The sequence below is a fragment of the Dysidea avara genome, chromosome 7 (genome assembly GCF_963678975.1).
Source record: "Dysidea avara chromosome 7, odDysAvar1.4, whole genome shotgun sequence".
Lineage (NCBI taxonomy): Eukaryota > Metazoa > Porifera > Demospongiae > Dictyoceratida > Dysideidae > Dysidea > Dysidea avara.
This window is the reverse complement of record NC_089278.1, coordinates 17,139,693-17,151,644: the sequence shown is the minus strand read 5'-3', so window position 1 is coordinate 17,151,644 and position 11,952 is coordinate 17,139,693.

The following is an 11,952-nucleotide window of genomic DNA, read 5'->3' as shown; positions in this document are numbered from 1 at the left end:
CCAAGAATTTATGGATATGGGAAGTCTCTCAAGCAGTCATTCAAGAAACTCAAAGAAGAAATATCCTCACTTACAGTGCTAGTACTGTATGATTCTGCAGCAAAAACTGAAGTTAGTGCAGACGCATCTACGTATGGCCTGGGAGCTGTTCTCCTCAGCAACAACAAGAGTCACAAGACCGATGGCGTCCTATTGCTTTTGCCTCATGTGCTCTAAGTGAGACAGAACTTCGGTATGCCCAAATTGAGAAGGAGGCTTTATCACTGGCATGGGCCTTGGAGAAATTCTCAGAGTATACTCTTGGAAACATGTTCAGTTAGAAAGCGACCACAAACCACTCATAATGCTTTTAGGCCAAAAGAGCCTGGATCTCCTACCCCCTCGGGTGCTACGATTTAGACTTTGTCTAATGAGATTTCACTACACAATTTGTCACGTTCCAGAGAAGTCTTTGTACACAGCAGCTACTCTGTCCAGAACACCCCTCCAAGAACACTCACAGTTGGATAGTGTTAGCTCCATGGAAACAGAGCAGTTTGTGGAAACCATCAGAGCAGTGTTACCAGCAAGTGCAGAACATTTAGAAAGATATGCACAAGTCCAAACAAGTAATAGAATTTGCTCAAAGTTAATTGAATTCTGTAAATCCGGATGGCCTACTAGAAACCAACTTAGCAGAGAACTTAAAGATTATTGGAGATTTCGAGGCAACCTTACTCTTTACAACTCTCTGCTGTTGTACCAAGCACATACTGTTGTACCTGCCAGCATGAGACAGGAGACCCTTGAGAAAATCCACCATGGTCATCAGGGCATACAACAATGTAGACTGAGAGTTGCTTCTTCTGTTTGGTGGCCAGGAATCACAAGCGCAATAGAACAACTTGTACAGTCATGCCCTACCTGCCAGAAACTGATAACACCACCTAAAGAACCTTTACTGATCACACCTTTGCCAAGTCATCCATGGGAACGGGTTGCTGCAGACCTTTTTGAGTTAAAGGGTTCCAACTATTTGCTTGTTGCAGATTACTGCTCTAGATTCACTGAAGTGCAGAAATTAACCACCACTACTTCCTCCAACATTGCAACACACTTGAAAGCCATTTTTGCAAGATTTGGAATATTGGCTACTTTAGTCACAGATAATGGTCCCCAGTTTGATTCAAAAGAAATGAAAGAATTTGCACAAGCATACGACTTTCACCATGTAACAACAAGTCCTTACTACCCTCAGGCCAATGGTCTTGCAGAAAGGATGGTAAAAACTGTGAAGAAGTTATTGGAATATTCAGCAGATGCCTACAAAGTTTACTCAGTTACAGGGCAACACCTCTACCTTGGTGTGGACTTAGCCCAGCCGAGCTGCTGATGGGGAGGAAGATAAGGACAGATGTTCCCCAAGTTAATAGTAGTTTTGTACCAAATTGGAAACACCTTGAGAACTTTAGAACATTAGATAAAAAGTAAAAACAATCACAAAAGACCAACTATGATCAACATCATCGAGTCAGAACATCATCGAGTCAAAACTCTCCCCCTTCTACCAGCAGATCAGCCAGTTTGGGTAGACACTAGAGGACAGCAAACTTCAGGACAAGTGTCACGCAGCTGGCACACCACGTTCATATATTGTTGAAACACCATCTGGAGAGCTCCGAAGAAACAGAGCACACTTACACGTCCGAACTAACTCACAACCTTTAACAGAAGAGCCTAGAGAACCTACTCCGGCAGCCACCACTTCCTCAAGACCTGTTACACGCTCACAAACAGGTACAGCCATTCATCCCCCTGAATGTTTACGATATTAAAGAGCTGAAGAGGGAGATGTGACATGAGCTATAAACAGAGTTGGGGTCGTTACACTAAAAATGTAACTAGTTACATATTACTTGTTACTTTTACGCGATGTAGCGCGCTACAGTTACATATTACTTACTGAAAAATGTAACGAGTTACATATTACTCGCTACTCTGAGGGCTGTAACTAGTAATAATACTACATATTACATTTGTTCGTTACAAACTATAAAGTAAGTCCAACCTTCTAAATACAAGCTGCCAGCCTACAACTACAAGTGACACGAGCGAGACACGTGTTTCTCTGGTGTAGTTCAGCCACAAATACGTACTTTGTTGTTGTATCTTGGCCTCAAGGGCACTCCTTATACACTACCATTCTTTGTCCATGCGTATAATGCTATCTCCGGTCTTGTCTGGACCCAAAATGCAATCAATCACGTGCCTGGGTACAATACGTCTTAAAAGGAAGTAACGCATTACATTCGTTACAATTTTCGGATGTAATATCCGCTACATATTACTCGCTACTTTGTCATGTAACGCGTTATATTACTCGTTGCTGTAAAAGTAATATTATCACATAACGTGTTACATTTGTAATGCGTTACCCCCAACTCTGGCTATAAACAGATTTGTTAATATTATGTATGTAGTAGTGTATGCGTGCTTGTAACAATGGTTACTGTATGTTGTACATCAGTTAGAATAAGATCAGTCACGTGATTGTCCACGCTGTATTCTACAATTAATGTTATTGCAATATATTAAGTAGTTACTAAATGCCTCTGTTCTATTACAGTGGTTTACTGTTCTATTAGAGTGTCTTGATCTTTTCTTACAAGCACTGACCAAGGGACCATATGGCTCCTCTGACCCATTTACACTGCCTATAACATTTGCTTTTCTGGATTGGTACACAACATGGGCACTCATATATAAATAGGAATATTAAAGTTCATGTAAGAGAGAAGTTGCCTACAAAGAGACCCAAATTAGAATATGCATCTACTGTATGGTCACCATGGAAAAATTATCTTATCCGTGATATCGAAGAAGTACAGCGTCACTCAGCTCATTATGCTTGCAATGACTATAACTAAAGTATTCCAAAAAAATAGGAATTTATAACTAAAGTAGGGACCATAGCACATCGATAAAAAGTACTGAAACAAGCTGGAGTAGTACATGATACTAAATCACAGTAAAACAATAAGAAGTGTTATATCCCTACTGTGCTCCAAGATACCATAATGGAAATGCACAGTAGGGATATAATTGTTTTACTGTGGTTTAATATTGTGCATTACTCCAGCTTGTTTCAGTACTTTTTATCGATGTGCTATGGTCTTTACTCTAGTTATAAATTCTAAATTTTTTGGAATACTTGTTTGTTAACTTTTTTTTGTAAATAATTTTATTATGATTGGTGATGCATACTGCATTTGAAATGGCGCCGCATGCCCCAGCTATATCATCTAAAAAGTGAAGTATCCATTACACTTCGTTGTCAGCTATGTTCAACCTGTTAGACAGTAGTACGAATCAAGAGCTGTTCGAAAAGCATCTCTGCAACCCACGCATACCAAAAGAAAGGGTTGGTACCGCGTGCCCCAGTTATCAAGACACATGGTAGTGTGTCGTGCGGCCCAAGAAGCCGGCGCACCACACTGTGAGTATATTAACAGGAAGAAAGAAAACAAAATTGTTACACCTATGTAGCTCTGTGATCCCTACTTCGATTAGAACCAAATTTGCTAGAGAAATGCCGGCCAGTTAGGGGTGTCCACATACCAAATTTGAAGACAATTTCTCTAGCCATTTCCGAGATACGAGCAAACAAAATTTCGTTTTAATTTCTTCTTTTTTTCCTCTTTTTCATTTCACACTTTGAAAAATCCGCCATAAAACACGAATGTGTGCTCCAATCGGGATGAAATTTGGCACACTTAAAGGGCTCATTAAGGCGGATCTCAGTACCAACTTTGGTAGGAATCCCATGAACATTCAAGGAGTTATGATCGATTATTTGCGTAAAATAAGGTCGAAGGTCTGTCACGCCCACAGGGTAAACCAATTGAAGGAATGAGCTGAAAATTGCTATGTAGGTGGAGTAGCCATCGTAGGAGTGCCTTTTTGTGGTTTGAAAAGAATCGAGATAAAGACCATCGAGATATGACACAAAACCCAACCTGTGTCACAATTATGCAATCGATTATTTTATGAAAAAAAAAACTATTAGTTTTTACGCCTACCAGGCAAACCGCTTAGAGCAATGAGCTGAAAATCGGTGTGTAACTGGAATAATCATCATAGAAAGTCCTTGGAGTAGTACAGAAGAATCGGATTACTAACCACTGAGTTATGATTCGAAAGTCAACTACGTGTAGCAAATGCGAGATCGAGATACTCTAATAGAACAGTCACCCTAATAGAGCATTCGGCTACGTTTATAACTTACTCCATTAAAGAATTATTTTACATTACAAGTTATTCTGTAGGGAGTTCAGCTACAGTTAATCTTATAGACAATTCAGCTAGAAACAAGTCGCCCTGTAGAGAGATCAGCTAGAAAAAGTCACCATGTAGAGGGTTCAGCTACAAAGAACCACCCTATAGAGAGTTCAGCTGCAAACAAATCACCCTGTAGAGAGTTCAGCTATGATCAGATCACCCTGTAGAGAGTTTAGCTACAAATAATTCACCCTGTAAAGAGATCAGCTAGAAAAAAGAATTTACCTTGTAGAGAATTCAGCTACAAAGAAACCATCACGTAGAGAGTTCAGCTGCAAACAAATCACCCTGTAGAGAGTTCAGCTAGAAGAAGTCACCTTGTAGAGAGTTCAGCTACAAAGAAACCACCATGCAAAAGACTTCAGCTGCAAACAAATCATCCTGTAGAGAATTCAGCTACAAATAAATCGCCCTGTAGAGAAATCAGTTAGAAACAACTCACCCTGTAGTCAGATCAGCTAGAAGAAGTTACCTTGTAGAGAGTTCAGTTGCAAACAAATCACCCTGTAGAGAGTTCAACTACAAACAGACAACCCTGCAGAGAGTTCAGCTAGAGTCAAGTCACCCTCTAGAGAGAATCCTGTAAAGAGTTCATCTACGTACAAGCAAACCACCCTGTAGAGAGTTCATCTACATTTCAAGTCTCCCAGTAGAGAGATCAGCTGCAAAAAAGTTATCCTGTGGGCATGTAATAAATATCTAATCCAAAACAGCCAAGCTGTAAAAAAAGGGTGCGGCCCTAAAAAAGGCTATGGTGAAAAAAGATGTGAAATCCAAGGTGGCGGCCAAGAAATGGCTGTGATGGTAAAAATTTTAATAACGACAATTCAGGTTAATTTTGGTGCCGCTTGGTCTCGGCACAAAATTCACCTGAATTGTCATTATTAAAATTTTTACCACAGTCATTTCTTGGCCGCCACCTTGGATTTCACATCTTTTTTTCACCATAGCCTTTTTGAGGGCCGCACCCTTTTTTTACAGCTTGGCTGTTTTGGATTAGATTTCACTTCTTTTTGTATTTGTATACCCCAAAGCCAGCCTACGGCTAGCTTTGGGGATTTTTTAACCTATCTTTTTTTCTTTGCCCTGTAGAGAGGTCTCTTCATAGCTGAACTTTCTACTGGGTGATTTGTTTGCAGCTGAACTCTCTACAAGATGGTTTCTTTGTAGCTGAACTCTCTACAAGGTAACTTCTTCTAGCTGATCTCTCTACAGGGCGATCTGTTTGTAGCTGAATTGTCTATAGGGTGATTTGTCTGCAGCTGAACTCTCTACATGGTGGTTTCTTTGTAACGGAACTCTGTACAAGGTGACTTCTTCTAGCTGATCTCTCTACAGGGTGAATTGTTTGTAGCTGAACTCTCTACAAGGTAACTTCTTCTAGCTGATCTCTCTACAGGGTGATTTGTTTGTAGCTGAACTGTCTAAGGGTGATTTGCTTGTAGCTGAACTCTCTACATGATAGTTTCTTAGTAGCTGAATTCTCTACAAGGTAACTTCTTCTAGTTGATGTCTCTACAGGGTAATTTGTTTGTAGCTGAACTCTCTACAGGTGATTTGTTTGCAGCTGAACTCTCTACATGATAGTTTCTTAGTAGCTGAATTCTCTACAAGGTAACTTCTTCTAGTTGATGTCTCTACAGGGTAATTTGTTTGTAGCTGAACTCTCTACAGGTGATTTGTTTGCAGCTGAACTCTCTACATGATAGTTTCTTTGTAGCTGAACTCTCTACATGGTAGCTTCTTCTAGCTGATGTCTCTACAGGGTCACTAGTTGTAGCTGAACTCTCTACATGGTGGTTTCTTTGTAAATGAACTCTATACAAGGTGACTTCTTCTAGCTGATCTTTCTACAGGGTGACTTGTTTGTAGCTGAACTCTCTACAGGTGATTTGTTTGCAGCTGAACTCTCTACATGGTGGTTTCTTTGTAACTGAATTCTCTACAAGGTGACTTCTTCTAGCTGATCTCTCTATAGGGTGATTTGTTTGTAGCTAAACTCTCCACAAGGTAATTTCTTCTAGCTGATCTCTGTACAGAGTGAATTGTCTGTAGCTTAACTCTCTACAAGGTAACTTCTTCTAGTTGATGTCTCTACAGGGTGATTTGTTTGTAGCTGAACTCTCTACAGGTGATTTGTTTGCAGCTGAACTCTCTACATGATAGTTTCTTAGTAGCTGAACTCTCTACAAGGTAACTTCTTCTTGCTGATGTCTCTACAGGGTCACTAGTTGTAGTTGAACCCTCTACATAATGGTTTCTTTGTAGCTGAACTCTCAACATGGTAACTTCTTCTAGCTAATGTCTCTACAGGGTCACTAGTTGTAATTGAACTCTCTACATAGTGGTTTCTTTGTAGCTGAACTCTCAACATGGTAACTTCTTCTAGCTAATGTCTATACAGGGTCACTAGTTGTAATGTAGCTGAACTCTCTACAGGTGATTTGTTTGTAGCTCAACTCTCTACATGATAGTTTCTTAGTAGCTGAACTCTCTACAAGGTGACTTCTTCTAGTTGAACTACATAGTTGAACTCTCTACGAGGGAACTTCTTCTAGCTTATCTCTCTACAGGGTGAATTGTTTGTAGCTGAACTCTCTACAGGGCGATTTGCTTGTAACTGATTTCTATACGGGTTACTTGTTTCTAGCTGATCTCTTGAATTCTTTTCAGGGTGACTGCTCTATTAGGATGACTGCTCTATTAGAGTATCTCGATCTCGCACTTTCTACACCAAGTTGGATTTAGTTCCGTGGCTTTAAGTCTGATTCTTCTACACCATTGAAGAGCCTTTCTAAGATGATTACTCCATCTGTACAGCGAATTCAAAGCATTACCCCAAGCAGTTTTTCTGGTAGGCGTAGCAAGTAGTCGTTTTTTATTAGCTAATCTCGATTGCATAATTGTTAGATGCTGTTGGTTTTTTTGTTGTATCTTCCTGGTTTTTAGCTCGATTTCTTTCAAATCACAAAAGGTTTGAGGTTCAATAGTTAACCTATTCTCCCACCGATTTTCAGCTTCTTCCCATACGCGGTTTACCCTGTAGGCAAGGCAACATATTGGTGTTATTTTTTGTGAATAATCGCTCATAACTCTTTGCCTGTTCATCGTATTCCAGCCAAAGTTGGTACCGAGATGCGCTTTTGTACTCCCCATTCTGTGTGCCAAATTTCAAGGCAATCAGATATGGCGTTCGCGTTTTATAGCAGTTTTTGTAAGTGTGCGAAAAGAGGAAGAAAAATAATAATAATAAGAAAAAAAACCAAGAAACTAATCCAATTTTGAAGTTGCATATCTCGGGAACGCTTGAAGTGATTTCACTCAAATTTTGAATGTGGAGTACTGAAGTTGGAGGGAGTGTCCACAGCAAAAATCGTCTTGTTTCATGAAGGCAGCACAGACCTACGGAGGTGCGAAAATTGCGTTTTCGTTCTTCCTGTCAATATACTCACGGGTGTTGCGCGCCGTCTTGGGCCGCACGACACACTACCGTGTGTCTTGATATGTATTATATATATAATTTGTACATTTACTGATAAAATCAGAATTAGTCAAAGTATTTATAAAATCTGCGTCATCTTTTCTTCTTCCTGTGGTAAAGAAAAAAAGATAGGTTAAAAAGCCCTAAAGCCGGCCATAGGCCGGCTTTGGGGTATACAAATACAAAAAGAAGTAAAATCTAATCCAAAACAGCCAAGCTTTAAAAAAAGGAGTGCAGCCCTCAAAAAGGCTATGGTGAAAAAAGATGTGAAATCCAAGGTGGCGGCCAAGAAATTACTGTGATGGTAGCTTAATGGTAAAAAATTTAATAATGACATTTCAGGTGAATTTTGTGCCAAGACCAGGTGGCACCAAATTAACATGAATTGTCGTTATTAAAATTTTTATCATTAATCTACAATCACTGCCATTTCTTGGCCGCCACCTTGGATTTCACTTCTTTTTTCACTATAGCCTTTTTTGAGGGCTGCACTCCTTTTTTTACAGCTTGGCTGGTTTGGATTAGATATCGATTATCGTCTCAGTCGTCTGAAAAGTGAAGTATCTATTATGCTTCGTTGTTGGCTATGTTCAACCCGTTACACATCAAAAACTGTTTTAAATACACCTCTGCAATCGAAGCAGCCACTATGAAAAATATGGACGATTTTTGTTACGAAGGGAAGCCATCATGTGCTACCACCAAATCGACACTTTTCGTTGTCAGCAAAGCTGAATGAAACGGAGGACACTGGTAAGTCCATGAAGAATGCATTGTATGTACTGTGGTATGCCAAAAGGCACTTCTCGGGCTGAAGCGATGTCGAACAGTGAAAAAATCAAGTCCGTAACCTTAGCCGTTATCGAGTTACGCTTGTCTGAAGGCATCAGTCAGTCAGTCAGGCCGTCAGTAGAAAATTCCGTTGAATAAAACATTTTTAAAATTCCGTAGCAACTTGTTGAAAGCGTTTCGGGTCGATCTGAAAGCTTGTTTGGGTTTAGTTTTACTTAACCAATACTTCCTCATCGTCGTCTGGGAAAATTTAGGCTGTTATTTGGGTGATGTTAGTTCGTGGGCCACGTCTACTCCTTTGTGGTCCTTACTATCGTAGTGTATGATACCTCTAGTGTAACCAAAATGATTGATGTACTCAAATGGGGAACCTTAGAAGATTGGCATGTTAAAGCTAGTTTACTTATGTTCTATAAAGTCTTTCACAACTTGGCAAGAATCCCATTTAACCAGTATGTTCAAATGTCTACTGTAACCACTACAAGCACAATAATTCTTACAAGTTGATACCAATATCCTATAGGAAAAATTCTACCAAACATTCATTTTTGTCAAGAACTGTCCTTGTGTGGAATCAACTTCTTGAAGAAATTGTGAAAAGTAATTCAACTGACTCCTTTAAGCATAAATTAGATATCTTTAAATCATTGTAATTGTGCTTCTCTTCCTGTGCACAGCTTTCACTGAGTGAAATTTGCACAGTATTGGTAAATAATAATAAATAATAATCGATAGAAAATGAGTGAAATGATGTTAAAGGTAAAAAAGTTCTGGTAGGGAAGATTAATGAGGCGCTGTCAAGTAATTTTACTGCTCATGTATTGCAGGTGTAGATGTAGTTATCAGTTATAACAACTTAATTTTTACTTCAGTGAGAATACTTGATCAGTTTCTGAAATTCTTATATAACAATGCTCATTGTACATAGTCAGTTATCTCTAGACATAATTTATTCAACATTGTTGATGCAGTTAAGGTCTGTGTATAATATTTCCTTAGCAATCTACATAGCTAGTTAAGTATAGTGCAAGGGCAACATGGGAAAATAAGAAGGCTGGGAACCCCTAAAACAGTTTGTAACTATTGGTATACTGTATTATCAATTTCTCACCAGCTTGTGGCCTTAGTATTGTTGATCCACTGATATTATACATCCATACTCCAGGTATTGCTACATTACTATCAGTAACAATGTTACTAATAGCTGGTGTATGTGATCCAGGAAGAGTCAGAAAGTTGATGTTATCTCCAGCATTGAACCCCACTTGGGTATATGATATATCATTTGTATCATGTCTGAGCCATTTTATCTCTCCATCGGCATATAACAATATTGTAAATGAATTTGTACCATCTGTAACTAGTACACACTGAAAAGTGTTGGTCTGTTGAATAAAAACATACATGGTATGGTGTTAGGTTTGTGAATAAGCATTATAAACTTATGTATAAAATACATGCAAAGAGCTTATGAAAAGACTCTAGTGAGAATGTACATAGCATTGAGTACATGTAGGTAAATTATACACTGTAGGAACTCTGTACTTAGAACATTAACAAACACACATGTACATGTACACATGTTGACAACATCTCTTTAATGTGGTTTAATGAGATGCGTCATGTCATTCTTACATGGTGCTGCAAGCAGTTGCTTCTTGATTAAACAAGATATCAGTTTAATTTTAACACACTGATTGACTCCATGGCGTTGGTGCCACTTTTGCAGATACTATTTCATTTTGAAAGTGGGACAAATTGATTTACACAAAAACATGTCATAGACAACGATGAGATGGTAGTGGTCAATAGACAAATTTCATAATAAGGCTATAATATAATAATAACTGTTACCCCTAGCGACCTGAATTTTGAATAAAATGTAGGTGACAGTATCTAAAATAACTTCTCCAAATTTTAAAAGAATAGCAGATATTATGTGTCATAAGATATGACATCTTGAGGTTTGTAGTTTTTCCATACATATCCATGTGAGGGGGCAACAGTTGCTCCTTCTGGGTAATCACTTAATTGAGGGATTTCAACATATGCAAAAACCAAAACTTCAAACAATTAATCTCAATTTTTACAGAACTTGTAGGTGCGAATGTCAACAATAACCTCTCCAAGTTTTAAATGGATAGTGTATATAGATCACAAGATGATACTTTTTAATTCCATGGTTTATGTGATTTCCCAGAAGGGGCAACTGTTGCCCCTCATTGACAATGTATGGGAAAATTACAATTTCAAAATGTGATATCTCATGACTTATATATGCTATATCCTTTTAAAACTTGGAAAGATGACTTTAGACATTGACACCTACAAATAATGTAAAATTTAGGTTGCTAGGGGCAATGGTTAATTTTTTGATTATTATGAAATTTGTCTATTAAGCAGTATTATTGACATGGGTCCTGGGTAGGTACAAGGTCAAAGTGAAAGTGTACTTTTATTTCCATGCCTAGCTGCAAACCTTAAAGCTACAAGTGTGCTGCATTTCCATACAGTGGAACCTCCCTTAATTAACACCACATGGTGGTTTTGATATATAACTGCACATAGTATCACATTCTAAGTGATCTGTAACTTCAGTCAAGCGTTTTAGTAGCTCCTAAGCCTATCCTGTAGTGGCCACGCCCTTAAGTGAATGGGAACAGGGATAACTGGTCTCTTGCGCACTATTGCACAGTTAGATGATGCAATTGCATACTTTCTGAATGTCGATAACAAGCATTGTAGACGATTCTTCAAAGTGATAATCGCACTACTAATGAAGAGAAACAGTAAGGAGAAGGATTATATAGGTTGGAGTAGCGTGTTGCTACTTTTTATGCCTCGAAACAGTGACCTCATGTCTGTATCCACATGCGCACTTGCTCAAATGCTGGAAAACTAGACTTAGTGATCATCACTTCACCTGTAAACAGGTTAGTGATGATTATTGTGTTATTATAAACAATCCTAGCCTGTAAAGTAGTGAAATTTCATGTTTGGTTTCACTCAGGCTGATTTTTGCACTTTGAAGTTATACAATGGCTTTGTGGTTGCTCTTGTGTAAACAGCAACTCGATAAATCGAATTCCTTGTTCTATAGCGAGTAAATTGATAGATAGTTTTATAGGATTACATGGTATGGTGTGTAAGTTATAGCATTTTAGAAGCAGTAAATTGGAGGCCTCTACAAATTTGAGGTTAAACAAACTCCCCAAAATAAGGACACAATAGAAAAGCCTCTATAAAAAGGACAAAGATTTTGGTTCCAACAGGTCTGACTCCATATATTTTAATCTCTGAGAGAGGAAAATCTCTGTATTACAGCAAATATAGCAGACGTTTTATTTATGGATAACATTTCA